This window comes from Acipenser ruthenus, chromosome 18 (assembly GCF_902713425.1).
Source record: "Acipenser ruthenus chromosome 18, fAciRut3.2 maternal haplotype, whole genome shotgun sequence".
Taxonomy (NCBI): Eukaryota; Metazoa; Chordata; class Actinopteri; order Acipenseriformes; family Acipenseridae; genus Acipenser; species Acipenser ruthenus.
This window is the reverse complement of record NC_081206.1, coordinates 12,516,166-12,535,293: the sequence shown is the minus strand read 5'-3', so window position 1 is coordinate 12,535,293 and position 19,128 is coordinate 12,516,166.

The following is a 19,128-nucleotide window of genomic DNA, read 5'->3' as shown; positions in this document are numbered from 1 at the left end:
GCACTTGCTTAGTCATTTTACCTGGAGGGTGAAATTGTCTCCTCCTCTTTCCTCTACAATGACTTAATTCCTGTCTTTGACCAATAAAGAGCTGCTCTTCAGTTCTAGCTGCCTGCCATATACATGTTTAATTGGGGCTGATCAGCCAAAATGTATTTATATCCATCTAGAGCAGTGCTTTTCAAGCTGTAGTATGTGTACCAGCACTGCAACTGGGACACAGCAGCAGTGTTATTGATTGTGGTGAACTCTTGTCAAATAATTACGATGATGCCTTCACCTTTTCAGTGAGAAAGCCATTTGTAATGGGGTAGGTCTCTGTTTTACAACATCGGTTTAAGATTGCACATAGTTACTGGTACACCTGCTGGTCCCTGCTGGAAACACTGGTACTTGAGATGAAAAAGTTGAAAACCACTGTCTATACAGTGAATTTACCATATGCGTTACTCTAATCTCTAGTTTACAATGCTTACCTGTTATAAGGGCCAAAGTGGATGCTTACTAGATGGCTGATCTAGCCTGAGTTACATTATTATCATTTGTTTATTTAGCAGATGCCTTTATCCAAGGCAACTTACAGAGACTAGGGTGTGTGAAGTGTGCATCAGCTGCAGAGTCACTTACAACAACATCTCACCCGAAAGACAGAGCACAAGGAGGTTAAGTGACTCGCTCAGGGTCACATAGTGAGTCAGTGAGTGACCCGGGATTTGAACCAGGTACCTCCTGGTTACAAGCCCTTTTCTTTAACCACCGGACCACACAGCCTCCTCTGTGGATAAGAAAGGCAACTCCTGAACTCGAGTGAAAACACCTTAACACACATTTTAAAATGGGTTTAAAAACTGAGTAAGAACCACGAAGAACGACTGCAAACGTCATAACAATGTTTGTAACGTTACATTAAAATAAATTATATGAGGCAGTTAACCTGGGACACCAGGTCTAGGTGTCTGTGTATAAACCAGGTCCAGGTGTCAGTGTATAAACCAGGTGTCTGTGTATAAACCAGGTCCAGGTGTCTGTATAAACCAGTTCCAGGTGTCAGTGTATAAACCAGGTCCAGGTGTCTGCGTATAAACCAGGTCCAGGTGTCTGTGTATAAACCAGGTGTCTGTGTATAAACCAGGTCCAGGTGTCAGTGTATAAACCAGGTCCAGGTGTCTGCGTATAAACCAGGTCCAGGTGTCTGTGTATAAACCAGGTCCAGGTGTCTGTGTATAAACCAGGTCCAGGTGTCAGAGTATAAACCAGGTCCAAGTGTCTGTGTATAAACCAGGTCCAGGTGTCTGTGTATAAACCAGGTCCAGGTGTCTGTGTATAAACCAGGTCCAGGTGTCAGTGTATAAACCAGGTCCAGGTGTCAGTGTATAAACCAGGTCCAGGTGTCTGTATAAACCAGGTCCAGGTGTCTGTGTATAAACCAGGTCCAGGTGTCTGTGTATAAACCAGGTCCAGGTGTCTGTGTATAAACCAGGTCCTGGTGTCTGTGTATAAACCAGGTCCAGGTGTCAGAGTATAAACCAGGTCCAGGTGTAAGTGTATAAACCAGGTCCAGGTGAGGTGTCAGTGTATATACCAGGTCCAGGTGTCTGCGTATAAACCAGGTCCAGGTGTCTGTGTATAAACCAGGTCCAGGTGTCTGTGTATAAACCAGGTCCAGGTGTCAGTGTATAAACCAGGTCCAGGTGTCTGTGTATAAACCAGGTCCAGGTGTCAGTGTATAAACCAGGTCCAGGTGTCTGTGTATAAACCAGGTCCAGGTGTCAGTGTATAAACCAGGTCCAGGTGTCTGTGTATAAACCAGGTCCAGGTGTCAGTGTATAAACCAGGTCCAGGTGTCAGTGTATATTTGAGCTTGTCACCATTGACTCCCATTTTATTCTGGCATTCAGGGCATTCCATTCTGACCACTCTGAACTAAAGCTGAACATCCTCCTGCAACTGCCTTCAGCAACAGGCACAAACCACCGTCCTGCAACTACCTTCAGCAACAAACACAAACCACCGTCCTGCAACTACCTTCAGCAACAAACACAAACCACCATCCTGAAACTTTATGTGGGACTTTTGACAAAGTCCCGCATAAAAGATTAATTCTCAAACTGAACGCAGTAGGAATTCAAGTTAATGCATGCACATGGATTAGGGAGTGGTTAACAGGTAGAAAACAGAAAGTACTGATTAGAGGAAAAACCTCAAAATGGAGTGAGGTAACCAGTGGTGTACCACAGGGATCAGTATTAGGTCCTCTGCTATTCCTAATCTACATTAATGATTTAGATTCTGGTATAGTAAGCAAACTTGTTAAATTTGCAGACAACACAAAAATAGGAGGAGTGGCAAACACTGTTGCAGCAGCAAAGGTCATTCAAAATGATCTAGACAGCATTCAGAACTGGGCAGACACATAGCAAATGACATTTAATAGAGAAAAGTGTAAAGTACTGCACGCAGGCAATAAAAATGTGCATTACAAATATCATATGGGAGATACTGAAATTGAAGAAGGAATCTATGATAAAGACTGGTGATTCATAAAACCCCTGAATCCTAGAAATGAGGCGTTTGTGAAAAGGGACGAGTCATAGGAGTTTATGTTGACTCAGAAATGTCTTCAACTAGACAATGTGGGGAAGCTATAAAAAAGGCCAACAAGATGCTCGGAAATATTGTGGGAAGTGTTGAATTTAAATCAAGGGAAGTAATGTTAAAACTTTACCCAGTGGAGGTGGGTTGTCGAGGATTTGTGGCACACTCTACAACCCGCTTTCTCAGAGACATCGGATTCAGTGGCCAAGAGTTGCGTCGCACAGTGAAGAACTTATCTGAAGCAGCAGAGAGGAGCAGCAACTGGCTGTGGTTGAGACGGAAAGATTCTGGCTGGGGATCTCAAGCACAATAGAAAGAAAGAAACACTGATGTACGGGTAAGTAAGCTGGGCTGAGTTGAGTGGGAGACGGAGGGGGGTTATGCTGGGACGCCAGAATCACCGTTGAGCCCTCCTGAGGTGTCATGGGCTAGTTGATGAAACACAGAGGATGGAAGGTGCCCACATGAAGACCGCAGAGATGTACCCTACTTAGCTCAATCCAGACGGTTGTCATGCTGATACGCTGGAGAGACCACACTGTGGTTGATCCCCGGAGCCAGCATCGCAGCCGTTGTGCGTGCTGATACGCCAGGGAGGCAATAAGCTGATCCCTGGAGCCAGCATTACACTTCAGCCATCAACACAGAAGGATATCTACATTATCATATGGAAGGAAGCGCAAATGGATGGAGACAGGTGGATCACATTAGTTTACTGTAAAGCTACGTCTTAGTTGGTGCTTATCTTGGCGAGAGCCGAGTTCAAATCAGCATGAAGTTTTAACATCTACTCTCGTGTAATGGAAATCATTACAATGCATTAGTAAGACCTCACCTAGAATATTGTGTTCAGTTCTGGTCACCTTGTTACAAAAAGGATATTGCTGCTCTAGAAAGAGAGCAAAGAAGAGCAACCAGAATTATCCCAGGTTTAAAAGGCATGTCATATGCAGACAGGCTAAAATAATTGAATCTATTCAGTCTTGAACAAAGAAGACTACGCGGTGATCTGATTCAAGCATTCAAAATCCTAAAAGGTATCGACAATTTTGACCCAGGGGACTTTTTTGACCTGAAAAAAGAAACAAGGACCAGGGGTCACAAATGGAGATTAGATAAAGGGCATTCAGAACAGAAAATAGGAGACACTTTTTTACACAGAAAATTGTGAGGGTCTGGAACCAAATCCCCAGTAATGTTGTTGAAGCTGACACTCTGGGATCCTTCAAGAAACTGCTTGATGAGATTCTGGGATCAATAAGCTACTAACAACCAAACGAGCAAGATGGGCTGAATGGCCTCATCTTGTTTGTAAACGTTCTTATGTTCTTCTTAACTACCTTCAGCAACAAACAGAAACCACTGTCCTGCAACTACCTTCAGCAACAAGCACAAACCACTGTTCTGCAACTACCTTCAGCAACAAACACAAACCACCATCCTCCTGCAACTACCTTCAGCAACAAACACAAACCATCATCCTCCTGCAACTACCTTCAGCAACAAACACAAACCACCATCCTCCTGCAACTACCTTCAGCAACAAACACAAACCACCATCCTCCTGCAACTACCTTCAGCAACAAACACAAACCACCATCCTCCTGCAACTACCTTCAGCAACAAAGACAAACCATCATCCTCCTGCAACTACCTTCAGCAACAAACACAAACCACCATCCTCCTGCAACTACCTTCAGCAACAAACACAAACCACCATCCTCCTGCAACTACCTTCAGCAACAAACAATGGGGATGTGCTATGGCTAAAGAAAGGAAATGAAAAACATGTAAACAAAGAAAAAGAGTCCTTCTGGGCTTTTCAACGTGGGCTTGTGAAAAAATGAAAACCTTTTTGGTTACTGTAATGCCTTGTTTCCACGGGACTGCCTAAAAAACATCCTGGTTTCAAATGATCTGGTTCCAAATAGTCTGGTTCAGTTTAGTGGCTGACCAGTGTTTCCATGCTACAATTTGAAATCTATACATGCGCGTGAAGTCATCGAAACAGTAGGCTACTAATCTCAATATCGGTCTTCTACAATAATCATCACTGTAACTTTATAGGCATGGATGATTAGAGATTATGATTACGGTTTTATTCAGCTTTTTGTTTTTGTTTATTCAAACCAATTTTAGTTTTTTACAAATGAGCGCAAGGAGGAGAAGGACAAGTGAGATATCAATGAGAAGGTTAGACAGATATGAATTAAGAAACAGATTTATAAAGTGTGCTGTGCTGGTGGTGTAATTGTTTATTAAACCACTGAGTGTTGGGCAGTTACATAATTTCTGGTATTTGTAAAGTTGTAGTTTTAGATATAGTTGCAAATGTGGAGGGTGGTAGCTGGGCTGATTAATTAATTAACGTCTATCATCATTAACCTCCTATTTAAACCCCAATCTCACACTCCTCCTCTTTTGGGACATTTCTACTGGACATTATTTTTTCGCTTTTTTGCACACGCTGTGATCCGTTCAAAATTGAAAACTTAATTTTCAGCATGAACCAACTCCATTTCAGATCAGGAAACCTCCCTGCCGGATTCTCCTCAACAATATCTCATTTATTCTCAGTACCGTCTCCTTCTAATGCAACTTCTCCCAGCAACCAGACCCGCTGCCCCAGCATTATGGAGATCAAAATGCCCCCGCTAGCAGGCTCAGCCTCCGGAGCAGCTATTTTACAAGGATCGGCCTCTCGCTTAACTTTAAAAAAAAACGCACGACAACAATATCACCATTCCGGCTGGAAGCGGTAGTATGTTGTTCAGTATTTATTGTACCTTTTAAATCCGCTGCACCATGCTGCCTGCTTCTCAAGTGCACTTCCGGAAACTCACTCCCAGAGCTTCAGGACAGACAGCGGGACAGCCCTCCTCTCCAGTCAGCCACTCCAATCATGACGGCCATCTCGGTTCAACACTTTCGGTCCCCAAAGTTGACGTTCCTACTTACAACGTGGCATCAGCTCCCTCAGTGGTTCACAGCATGTGCCTGTGGTGGGAAATCAAGTCCAGCCACCACATATGGCTTATACTTTTAATACTTTTGCAACATTAATGGCTACATTCTCAAAGCTATTTTCCAGATCATTAATTTATTTTCTGAAAGAACATTTTCAAGTACAGTTCTAATTTAAGACTGCTTGCAAGTACTAAAAGATATGGCTAAGTTGTTGTTTTATCAAGTTTATTTTGAAAACAGCCTTCACATTGCTATTCGTACTGGGTTTTCCCCATCCTGTACACTAATTGACTGACGATTCAAACAAAAACATTACATTAATACTATGAATATATTAGCATTTCCACCCCATTTCTTATACTCTCTTCCAATCAGTATGGATCCACCCTGCTATCACACACCTTCAACACACCTCCTGGTAAGGGTGGAACTCACCCAAATCTATCACATTCTATAGTGCATCACATTTAAGCATCTTAACCTAATCTGTTAGAAACCTTTCAAACTAGTCCTTTGTTTGAGGTGTTCTGTTTTCACACTGTGTCTCCACTCCTCCACACATCTTGATTAGACACCTGCCAACTTTGGCTCTCTGCCCAGACGCCAAGATACGAGAGACTGCAAATGTCTTGCTTAGCTGTATCAAAATATGAAAAAAAACTTCAACATAGAAGTAAAGAAACTTATAATCAAATACATAATTAATACTTTATGCAGAATGTCATCTCCTACAGCATCAAGCCAGGAAGCTCAGAAAAGCATCTCCGCGCAATCCAGGAAGGACATCAAAATGCGTGCATTATTAACTCTAAACTGGAACAGGCTTTTACTATTCTACGAAGACTACATCTCAGCCATGACTCGTGCCTTTTCACAGACGCCTCATTTCTAGGATTCAGGGGTTTTATGAATCACCAGATTCCGCACTCTCATCGGAGCAGCAGCTCCTGTCCCATTGCAGGCGTTCCATCCACAAGGTTGTCTTGCACCACAGGCTGTAACTGCTTTCAGTCTTCTGTGCTCAAAACTGGATTCGTCCTATCCGTTCAATCAAGACTGGATCCTTGCTTTCATCGCACATGCAAAATACTTTCTCCATCTGGCTCTAGACACAATTAAATCATACATTAGTGGGATCCAGTATCACTATCGTTTTATTGGCAGTTTTTTCCCCTATCTTGCTGCCTATCCCAACAGTCCGTCTCACACTGCAAGGAATCATCAAGCATAGGCAGAGTACAATTTAGCATTAGTAATTGCATCCAGTTCTCATTCAGCCTCTACCATTTGGCACCACACTCTCTCTAAACATTCTAAAACAAATAATAGGAGATATCCGTTTCCTCCATGGAAACATAGTTTAAACAATAACTTTCAGGTCTTTTACCAAATAAATAATCGACGCTAAAGATATAAATGTCACACCCAAGTCATGTTGTGACGCCTGTCACACAAAAGTAAATATTATATAAGTGGTCCATATAAGCGCACCACTTTTTAGCCTGGCCAGGTATTCAAAATGTGTTGTTTAAAGTCAGAATATATGATACTTCAATGTATGCTTACTGTTACCCTTTCAAGAGTGGGTTTTAGGAAACGTTGCCCTTTTAAATATGTTGGAGGACCTTGACCTTTATAAACCCTGCACTAATGCACTATGGGACGGCACTTTTTCCTGTTAGGAGTTTGGACTCTGGTTCGTTTGCTGCTGAAGGTTTGCCGTCGGGTATTTCATGTGTACAGGTTTACTAAACTTAGATGTGTTAATGCAAAACTGCATAAAGTTAGATGTATACTATGTTTATCTAGCTTTAGTTTTTTACAGTTTTAGTCAATGTTCTTTGTTTAGCAAACGTTGCTGGCACTTATTTTTTTCATTGCTATTTCCTGGAGGAAAACAAGACATTCCATTGGATTTTGGATTACAGCTGTGTTTTTTGGACTTTGTGTCGTCTTTCTGGAGCGCTCATGGACAACCACACAAACCAGTGAGACCGAACTGATTTTTTTTTTTTTTTTTACAGCGGATGTTTGTTTCATTTCCTCTTACTTTATTTTTGTTGGTGGATTACAAACTGAATTTTGATTTTTGGGGTTTTTTTCTATTTTTTGTTTGTTTATGATACTGGACTATTATTTTGGGACATTTCTACTGGACATTATTTTTACTTATTTATTGTCTCTATAGGCTTTCCGGTGGATTTACCACCATCCTATTTCTGTTTCAACTTGGTTTTATATGCATGGGTCAGCAGCTACCCGAGGTACTGTGGGTCATAAAATTGTTTGGTAATCTGTGTGGGTTGGACAGATGTTTTTGAAATTAAATGTTTTGCACTCAAACGAACCTAGCAATCCTATTTTTTGCTGTGTATCTGCCTTTCTGCCATCTACTTTTTATGTCATTTTTAAGGAGTTTTTGGTAGTAACCGATTCTTATTCTGGGAATGTTGTGTTGGCCTTTTGAGTCAAAGGTAGATTGTTACAACGTGACATTAAGTTCCACACTGCCATCAGAGCCGGATCAATATTTATTCTACATTATCGAGCTGTGTTAGATATTGGGGTACTATGTTCTATGAGTACTATAAAACATTCTCTGGTAAAGCCACCGCCATCTCAGCAGCAGATAACCATTTTGTCGATCAGTCTTCCCCTGATTTAGTCATCTTTTAACACTAGAAGGACTGGAGATATACTCATACCTAGAAGCCCCGCAGCAGTATAACGAACGGAAAAACAGTCGGATGTAATAGTTTTTTTTTTTTTTTTTTTTTAATTTATCGTTACCAATTAGTTTTTATTATTTTCTCCCCAATTTGAAATGCCCAATTATTTTTATGCTCAGCTCACCGTTACCACCCTGCGCTGACACGGGAGGGGCGAAGACGAACACACACTGTTCTCAGAAGCGTGTGCCATCAGCCGCCCGCTTCTTTACACTCTGCAGACTCACCGTGCAGCCGCCTCAGAGCTACAGCGTCAGAGGACAACGCAGCTCTGGGCAGCAAGCCTGCAGGCACCTGGCCAGACTACAGGGGTCGCTGGTGTGCGGTGAGCTGAGGACACCCACAGTCGTGGCCAAGTACAGCGCAGTTAGAAGCAGTTTGAAAGCAGGTTGACAGCTGCAGAAGCTAAACTGAACTTCCAAAAATAAATAAATAAATAAATAAATAAATAAATAAATAAATAAATAAAACATGGTCTTCAAGCTTGTAATCTGTGACAACTGCATGATGTGGGAAATCCGAGAAAACCCAACAGAGCTCAACCAAGTTTGTGTAAAGTGCCGCACGATCCAGGACTTGCTTCAACGAGTGAGTCTGCAAGAAAAGGAGCTGGAGGAAATGAGACAGCAACAGGAGTTTGAGGAGCTGACAAACCCACAATTCATGGAAGTCTGCACCCCTAGCAGACTAAAAGCCACCAGGGAGATGGAAGAGAGTCGAAACAGCTGGGTTCAGATAGTCAGAAGCAGGAAAAAAAGAAACTTCATCAAACACAACCACCAGAAATCCAAACATCCAACAAATTTGAGCCACTTCAACATTTAGATGACCAAAACCAACATCAAGAGAATGAAGGAAACAACATCCAGGACCCTATAAACAGTGCTGGCCAGGCAACAAAAAGAAGGGAGTTCATGATTGTTGGGGACCATACTGAGAAACACAGCAAGTTCAGTTCGCAGTTTGGACCCCCTTACTACAACAGTGTGCTGCCTTCCAGGAGCCTCAGTCAAGCACATCACTGAGAATGTGGACAGGCTCCTAGAACGAACAGGAGACGACCCGGTAGTAGTCATCCACATCGGTACAAACAACATTGGAATAGACAGACCTAGATCCCTGCAAAGCAAATTCAGAGAGCTAGGAAGGAAATTAAAAAACAAGACCAAAACTGTGGTATTTTCTGGGATACTGCCAGCACCTTGCAAACGACCATATGGACAGCTCGAAATACAAAATCAAAATGCATGGCTGAGATCGTGGTGCACACAGGAAGGCTTCACCTTTCTTGAACATTGGATCACATTCTACAACAAGGACTATCTATATAGGTGGGACGGACTGCACTTAAACAGAAAGGGAACCAATCTACTCAGAGAAAGGATACTTTAGAGGGGCAAAACAATTACATCCCAAAAGTAGACAAATCTAAATCTAAAACAAAATGGCCACAATGGTTTAATAGATCAATTAAAAAAAATATTCAGCGAAAAAAGGCACTTTACAGAGCGTTTAAAAGGGACCAAAAGCAAAGTACACAGAAAGAGTACTTGGAACTGCAAACGCAAGTCAAAAAGGAAGTTAGAAAGGCCAAGAGAGAGATAGAAATCAATATTGCTAAGGGGGCCAAAACCAATTCCAAAATGTTTTTCCAATATTATAACAGCAAGAGAACATTCAAAGAGGAGGTTAAATGTCCAAGAGACACAAATGGCAAAATCATAGATGAAGAAAAAAAGCAAATAGCAAATATATTAAATGATTACTTTTCACAGGTTTTTACAAAGGAGGACACGGACAACATGCCCCACATGTCAACCTGTTCCTATCCAATTTTAAATAACTTTAGCATAACAGAGGCAGAAGTGTTAAAGGGACTAGGAGCTCTTAAAATAAACAAATCCCCTGGGCTGGATGAGATCCTCCCAATAGTACTCAAAGAAATGAAAGAAGTTATTTACAAACCGCTAACCAAGATCATGCAACAGTCTCTTGACACAGGGGTTGTACCGACAGACTGGAAAATTGCAAACGTAATACCGATCCACAAAAAGGGAGACAAAACCGAACCAGGTAACTACAGACCAATAAGCCTGACTACTATCATATGTAAACTTATGGAAACTATAATAAGATCCAAAATGGAAAATTACCTATATGGTAGCAATATCCTGGGAGACAGTCAGCATGGTTTTAGAAAAGGGAGATCGTGTCTAACTAACCTGCTTGACTTTTTTGAGGATGCAACATCGACAATGGATAATTGCAAAGCATATGACATGGTTTATTTAGATTTCCAGACATTCTGACAAAGTCCCACATAAAAGATTAATTCTCAAACTGAACACAGTAGGGATTCAAGGAAATGTATGCACATGGATTAGGGAGTGGTTAACAGGTAGAAAACAGAAAGTACTGATTAGAGGAGAAACCTCAAAATGGAGTGAGGTAACCAGTGGTGTACCACAGGGATCAATATTAGGTCCTCTGCTATTCCTAATCTACATTAATGATTTAGATTCTGGTATAGTAAGCAAACTCGTTAAATTTGCAGACGACACAAAAATAGGAGGAGTGGCAAACACTGTTGAAGCAGCAAAGGTCATTCAAAATGATCTAGACAGCATTCAGAATTGGGCAGACACATAGCAAATGAAATTTAATAGAGAAAAGTGTAAAGTATTGCATGCGGGCAATAAAAATGTGCATTATAAATATCATATGGGAGATAGTGAAATTGAAGAAGGGAACTATGAAAAAGACCTTGGAGTTTATGTTGACTCAGAAATGTCTTCATCTAGACAATGTGGGGAAGCTATAAAAAAGGCTAACAAGATGCTCGGATATATTGTGAGAAGTGTTGAATTTAAATCAAGGGAAGTAATGTTAAAACTCTACAATGCATTAGTAAGACCTCACCTAGAATATTGTGTTCCGTTCTGGTCACCTCGTTACAAAACGGATATTGCTGTTCTAGAAAGAGTGCAAAGAAGAGCAACCAGGGATCCTAAATGGAGATTAGATAAAGGGGCATTCAGAACAGAAAATAGGAAGCACTTTTTTACACAGAGAATTGTGAGGGTCTGGAACCAACTCCCCAAAAATGTTGTTGAACCTGCTTGATGAGATTCTAGGATCAATAAGTTACTAACAACCAAACGAGCAAGATGGGCTGAATTGCCTCCTTTTGTAAACTTTCTTATGTTCTAAACAGAGAGTCCCTAAATATTTTTGATTATATTCAAGACCCCCATAATAATAACCAGAGTTATTAACCAACAGAGAGTCCATAAACATATGAAAGAGTCTCATAATCAGTATATCATACAAATATTACACTGAAAATTAACCCATACTAACAGACATCAAATGTGCTGGGCCCTACATTTCTGTTGGCTTTCCAGGCCGTGGTAGGTAGCTGTGTCCATCCCATAATACACATGTTTCCATCTAATGGTTGATTTTAATATTACAGCGTATTCTAAACAACGATTTAAATTTGTTTTTGAATACAATAAAGGTTAGCACAGGCTGAATTGTAAAGGATTTAGGGTTTTTAAGGAGCCTACCCACAATACACCTGTATTTGCATACTGGTTTCTATTAACATTACAGAGAACTCTAAAAACATAGTTAATGTTATTTTTGAAGCTAAAAACATTGACCACCACGTAATTTGTCTTAATGTGATTATTTTAAGACCATACAAGACGTGGTTAGGTATAAGAATAATATTTTTTTCTGTTAAAAACTGTATAAATGCTGCAGGATTAAGCATGTCGCATACTGCCATCTGCTGGTTGATTTTAATATTGCAGCAGACACATATTGAATATGTTGGCTTAATGTGACTTATTTAAGAACAAAAATACGTGGTTAGGTATAAGAATCCTCTTTTTCTAATAAAACATGAATATATTTTGGGGTTTCTCAGGTCTAGTAAGAAATTATAGAGAAAAGAGTCTGTTTTTTAATGTATTTATTTATTTCTTGACAAATACTGCCATCTGCTGGTTGAATTTAATATTGCAGGGGGACCTGTGGAAGAATAATTTGCTATGCATTACATTAACCTTGTCATATGCATTAAAATAACATGTGTATCAAGTTTTTAAGGTATATAGAACCTGAGATATACCAATTTAAGTAGTTTTGTGCCTTATGAAGTATTAAGTTTAAGATGATAAAAATAATTGTTATTGTGCATGTGTCCTCATTTCCTTTTGCAGGTGCAGAGGCTTGACCTTATTTGGAGTGGAAAGTTTTAACTGCTAGTTAGAGAGAGGAAGCTCTCTTCATTTTGTAATCGCAAGCTGCATCCGTGACATTTCTTAAGAAATGGCACCGAGTTTAGTTAAGATATTAAGACAGACAGTCTGCTTGCAAAGTAGGACAAAGTTGTTTTTGTTGTATATGATTGGTCTCCTCTTGATCTTCCAAGCTCTTGCTATCCGACATATATTGAGTTAAGCTTCTGTGATTGGCTCGCAATAACTGTATGTTGCAAGGTATATATATATTGTGTTTACTGGCTCTGCAAAGTCAGAACTCTACTCAATGTTTTTCTAACACCACGTGTGTTGAGAGTGTTCTCAGATTTGCAAATCATTAAACTTTTTCACTCAATTTTGTCTGTTCCACTGAGTCTCTATTACAGGAATTAATATCAAAACTTCCACCACAATATGGCGCTGCGAGCAGGGTCCTAAACTCCGTCCACTGATCGTCCCGGGAAACGGAGTAAATCACCGGTGAGACCTATCCTTAACTTGGGTCAGGACGGCCGTAATTAAAAAAGTTGACGGAGTCCGCTTCAAATCTGGATGGGGGTGTCAGTGAGCCGGATAAAGGATCCCGGACAATATTGAGACACGGTGAGACTGCAATATTGTATTAAATAAGTAAGGATACTTACAATTGGACAAGAGTTCCATTGTAAAAGAACTGGTTTAAGGCTACTTACAACAGGACATTTAGTCCATTGTAAAAGAAACGGACGGGAAATTCGTTTAAGGATACTTACAAATGGACAATAGTTCCATTGTAAAAGAAGCGCTTGTAAGTTTTGTTTAAGATAATAATTATCGAAATCCTAGGATAATTATCGTTTGTACGCAGAAATTAATTGGATCAATATTTTATTCTTTTTCTATGTTGTTCATTAACAAAACTTAATTGAACTAATAGTTTGTCTTTTGTGCTTGTTTTGTCGTCTGTTCGTTTGTTGTGTGTGTTTGAAATTACTGGCGTAATTAAGAGAGGGTTAGGGTTAGGGTTAGTGATATAATGGGCGCGGCAAAAAGTAGTATTGTTGATTGTACTAGGAGGAGAGGATGAGGTGTATAAAGGCCATTTCCCAGGCCAAACAGGGAGAATGGATGAGATGGGAGAGTGTGGAACAACGCAAGATTGGCTGGCAAGACCTATGGTCAATGGAACAGAGCAGGATCAGTTTCCTCATCAGGTCAACATATGATGTTCTTCCATCACCACAGAACCTAAACCTCTGGGTAGGAGAGGATCCCTCATGTCCTTTGTGTTCATCACCTGCAACATTAAGGCACATTTTGACAGGATGTAAGGTGGCTCTTAGCCAAGGACGGTTTACTTGGCGCCATGACCAGGTGCTGCGATGTTTGGCCTTAGCATTGGAAGACAAGCGTAACATGACCAATAAGTTGCCACCTGTTCCATCAAAACATTACACACAAAAGACAACATTCCTCCGCCCAGGAGAGCAACCACCAAGAAAAGGTGTTAAAACCAATCCTCGCCCAGGACAACTGGAAGCTGCTAGAGACTGGAATTTGCTGGCAGATGCTGGTCAACGGCTTATTTTTCCACCTGAGATTGCCACCACTAACCTTCGACCAGATATTGTCTTGTGGTCTGGATCAGCACGCCTTGTTCACCTGGTAGAGTTAACAGTGCCATGGGAGGATGCTGTAGATGAGGCGTATGAGAGGAAGAAACTGCGGTATGCTCAACTAGCCACTGAAGCGGAACAGCGAGGATGGAGAGTTCGGGTTTACCCAGTGGAAGTGGGTTGTCGAGGATTTGTGGCACACTCTACAACCCGGTTTCTCAGAGACGTCGGATTCAGTGGCCAAGAGTTGCGTCGCACAGTGAAGAACTTATCTGAAGCAGCAGAGAGGAGCAGCAACTGGCTGTGGTTGAGACGGAAAGATTCTGGCTGGGGACAGGTAAGTAAGCTGGGCTGAGTTGAGTGGGGGACGGAGGGGGGTGATGCTGGGACGCCAGAATCACCGTCGAGCCCTCTTGAGGTGTCGTGGGCTAGTCGACGAAACACTGAGGATGGAAGGTGCCCACTTGAAAACCCCAGAGATGTACCCTACTTAGCTCAATCCAGACGGTTGTCATGCTGATGCGCTGGGGAGGCCGCACTTTGGTTGATCCCCGGAGCCAGCATCGCAGCCGTTGTGTGTGCTGATGCGCCAGGGAGGCAAAATAAGCTGATCCCTGGAGCCAGCATTACACTTCAGCCATTAACACCAGACAGAAGGATATCTACATCATCATATGGAAGGAAACGTAAATGGAGGGAGACACATATGGATCACATTAGTTTACTGTAAAGCTACGTCTTAGTTGGTGTTATCTTGGCGAGAGCCGAGTTCAAATCAGCATGAAGTTTTAACATCTACTCTCGTGTAATGGAAATCATGAAGATCTGGATACGTCCAGTGACTGCTGTGAATAGTGCAGCTGGCAACAAGGGAAAGACCTTGTGACAGCCTGGAGAGACAGCTGACAGGAGGAAAGAGACCCCATTGGGGCTGGTAAGGGTTAGCTACCCTTGTCGGCAGTATCCAGCTCTGTGTTTACAGGATGCTGGAGACACCCGCCCAAGGCTTCTAAGAAATTAAAGAGAAAAATACCCCTAGAGTCTGCGAGAGCGGGGGCGGAAGATGACTCAACGTTGGACAACACGGTTAACGACTTAGGAACGGAAACAGATATGAGTATGGAGAGTACTTCACAAAAGACTAGTTCAAGATCTGCAGTTAACAAAGACATGGAACTCCAGGTTTGTGTCTGCGGCTGGAGCAAGGCGACAACGGTCAGGGGTTTGAAGATTCATCAAGGGAGAATGAAATGCTTGAGGGAGAAGGGACAAGGGCCTCGCATTGATCTTATGAAGTCAGTCAAGTCAGTCGAATGAAATCCAGCGACAGGAAGCAAACCACAGTTCGCAGGATATCAGCACCCCTGTCATAGATGTGAGGAGGACTTGCATGGACACAGTTAGTGATGAACCTAATGATCCTTGTGAACCCGGTCAGACAAACCAGCATAAGAGAGAAAAGAACCTCAACGGGCACAAGCCTGGAGTTAAATGGCCAAGAGCTTGTGAGAAAACTGCATGGGACACAGTAAACACAGATCTCTGCGTTGCATTGGAAAGATTAAGTGGAACAGTTGAAAAGAAGCTGGATAAATTTGGGGACATCATCTACGCATATGGAAGTGAGAGGTTTGGAGTTGAAAAAAGGAAGGAAAAAGTACAAACTATTCCTGGAAAGTCTAGACGGCAGCAGGAGATTGAACGCTTAGTTAGAGAAAGGAGACAGCTGAGGAACCAATGGAGAAGAGCAGAACAAAGTCAGAAGGAGGGACTCAATCTCTTACAAAGGGTCATAAAAGATAAGCTTGCAACATTGCGCAGAGCTGAGCGCCTACGGAAACGCTACAAAAAGAAGGAGCGTGCGAGAGCGAACTTTTATAAAGACCCATTCAAATTTGTAAAGAAGTTATTCACCAGTGAGAAGAATGGCACACTAAAAGCATCTAAGGTTGAGCTGGAGAGATATTTGGAGGAAACACATACAGATTCAAAAAGGCAGGAGCCTATGTCAGTCCCGTCAGACATCCCACCTATCAATCCACCAGAATACCAAATGGAGGACTGTGCACCTAAGTGGAAAGAAATAGAGCAAGCTGTGAAAAAAGCAAGGGCTTCATCATCTCCAGGGCCTAATGGAGTTCCGTACAGAGTGTACAAGAGTGCTTCAGGAGTTCTACGAATTCTGTGGAAATTGATGAAATTGGCATGGGAAAAACAGGTTGTACCAAGAGCATGGCGCCGAGCAGGTGGAGTCTTTATACCTAAAGAAAAAGATTCTACAAGCATCAGTCAGTTTCGTCCCATTTCCCTATTAAACGTAGAAGGCAAGATTTTCTTCAGCATTATTGCTCAGAGATTGTCAGCTTACCTATTAAAGAACTGCTTCATTGACACTTCAATACAAAAAGCGGGCATTCCAGGTTTCCCAGGTTGCTTAGAACACATCTATGTGATCTGGCAACAAATTCAATCAGCTGAAAAGGAGAGGAAGGAGCTCCATGTGACATTCCTGGATTTGGCTAATGCATATGGTTCAGTGCCACATGAACTACTTTGGGCAGCATTTGATTTTTTCAGTGTACCGATGACAATAACAAATTTAGTGAAAGCCTATTTTGGAGATTTGCAATTCAGTTTTTCAACTTCAGAATTCAGCACTACATGGCAATGCCTAGAGGTTGGAATAATGGCAGGATGCACCATTTCTCCACTGGCTTTTACCATGGCAATGGAAGTAATCATTAGGGCATCAAAATGGGTAGTAGGAGGAGAGTGCTTGGCTTCTGGAATGCGACTACCACCAATTCGAGCATACATGGATGACATGACAACCATGACTACAACAGTAGCCTGCACTAATCGATTATTGGGCAAATTAACCAATAACATTGAATGGGCACGAATGCAATTCAAGCCCACTAAATCAAGGAGCATCTCTATAATTAAAGGCAAAGTAGTAGATAAAACATTCTTCATTAATGGTGAGGCAATACCAACAGTGTCTGAGAAGCCAGTGAAGAGTCTTGGGAGATGGTACGACGGGGATCTAAAGGACACAGTTCGTGTGGGAGAAGTTAGACAACAAGCAGTGGAAGGGTTGAAGAGCATAGACAGCTGCGCTCTACCAGGTAAACTAAAACTCTGGTGCTTTCAGTTTGCTCTACTGCCGAGGTTGCTGTGGCCACTGACTGTGTACGAGGTTTCTTTGACAACAGTAGAGAAGCTGGAAGCTGGAAGCTTTAATCAGTTCATACATCAGGAAATGGTTGGGAGTTCCACGCTGCCTCAGCAGAGTGGGACTTTATGGTAAAGGAATACTGCAGCTACCAGTCTCTGCTCTAACCGAGGAGTTTAAGTGCGCCAAGGTCAGACTGGAAATGACATTAGTAGAGTCACGCGATAAATGCGTAAGGGAGGCAGCACCTGTGTTGAAAACTGGAAGAAAGTGGGCGGCAAAGAAAGCTATGGAAGATGCAAAGGCTGCCCTTCGAATTGGTGATATCATGGGGCAAGTTCAGCATGGAAGAGGGGGTCTTGGTTTCAGTTCAACTCCTCCTACATGGCACAAGGCAGCCCCAGCTCAAAGGAGGAAGCTGGTAGTCAACGAGGTGCAAAAGCAGGAGGAGAGGATGAGGTGTATAAAGGCCATTTCCCAGGCCAAACAGGGAGAATGGATGAGATGGGAGAGTGTGGAACAACGCAAGATTGGCTGGCAAGACCTATGGTCAATGGAACAGAGCAGGATCAGTTTCCTCATCAGGTCAACATATGATGTTCTTCCATCACCACAGAGCCTAAACCTCTGGGTAGGAGAGGATCCCTCATGTCCTTTGTGTTCATCACCTGCAACATTAAGGCACATTTTGACAGGATGTAAGGTGGCTCTTAGCCAAGGACGGTTTACTTGGCGCCATGACCAGGTGCTGCGATGTTTGGCCTTAGCATTGGAAGACAAGCGTAACATGACCAATAAGTTGCCACCTGTTCCATCAAAACATTACACACAAAAGACAACATTCCTCCGCCCAGGAGAGCAACCACCAAGAAAAGGTGTTAAAACCAATCCTCGCCCAGGACAACTGGAAGCTGCTAGAGACTGGAATATGCTGGCAGATGTTGGTCAACGGCTTATTTTTCCACCTGAGATTGCCACCACTAACCTTCGACCAGATATTGTCTTGTGGTCTGGATCAGCACGCCTTGTTCACCTGGTAGAGTTAACAGTGCCATGGGAGGATGCTGTAGATGAGGCGTATGAGAGGAAGAAACTGCGGTATGCTCAACTAGCCACTGAAGCGGAACAGCGAGGATGGAGAGTTCGGGTTTACCCAGTGGAAGTGGGTTGTCGAGGATTTGTGGCACACTCTACAACCCGGTTTCTCAGAGACGTCGGATTCAGTGGCCAAGAGTTGCGTCGCACAGTGAAGAACTTATCTGAAGCAGCAGAGAGGAGCAGCAACTGGCTGTGGTTGAGACGGAAAGATTCTGGCTGGGGACAGGTAAGTAAGCTGGGCTGAGTTGAGTGGGGGACGGAGGGGGGTGATGCTGGGACGCCAGAATCACCGTCGAGCCCTCTTGAGGTGTTGTGGGCTAGTCGACGAAACACTGAGGATGGAAGGTGCCCACTTGAAAACCCCAGAGATGTACCCTACTTAGCTCAATCCAGACGGTTGTCATGCTGATGCGCTGGGGAGGCCGCACTTTGGTTGATCCCCGGAGCCAGCATCGCAGCCGTTGTGTGTGCTGATGCGCCAGGGAGGCAAAATAAGCTGATCCCTGGAGCCAGCATTACACTTCAGCCATTAACACCAGACAGAAGGATATCTACATCATCATATGGAAGGAAACGTAAATGGAGGGAGACACATATGGATCACATTAGTTTACTGTAAAGCTACGTCTTAGTTGGTGCTTATCTTGGCGAGAGCCGAGTTCAAATCAGCATGAAGTTTTAACATCTACTCTCGTGTA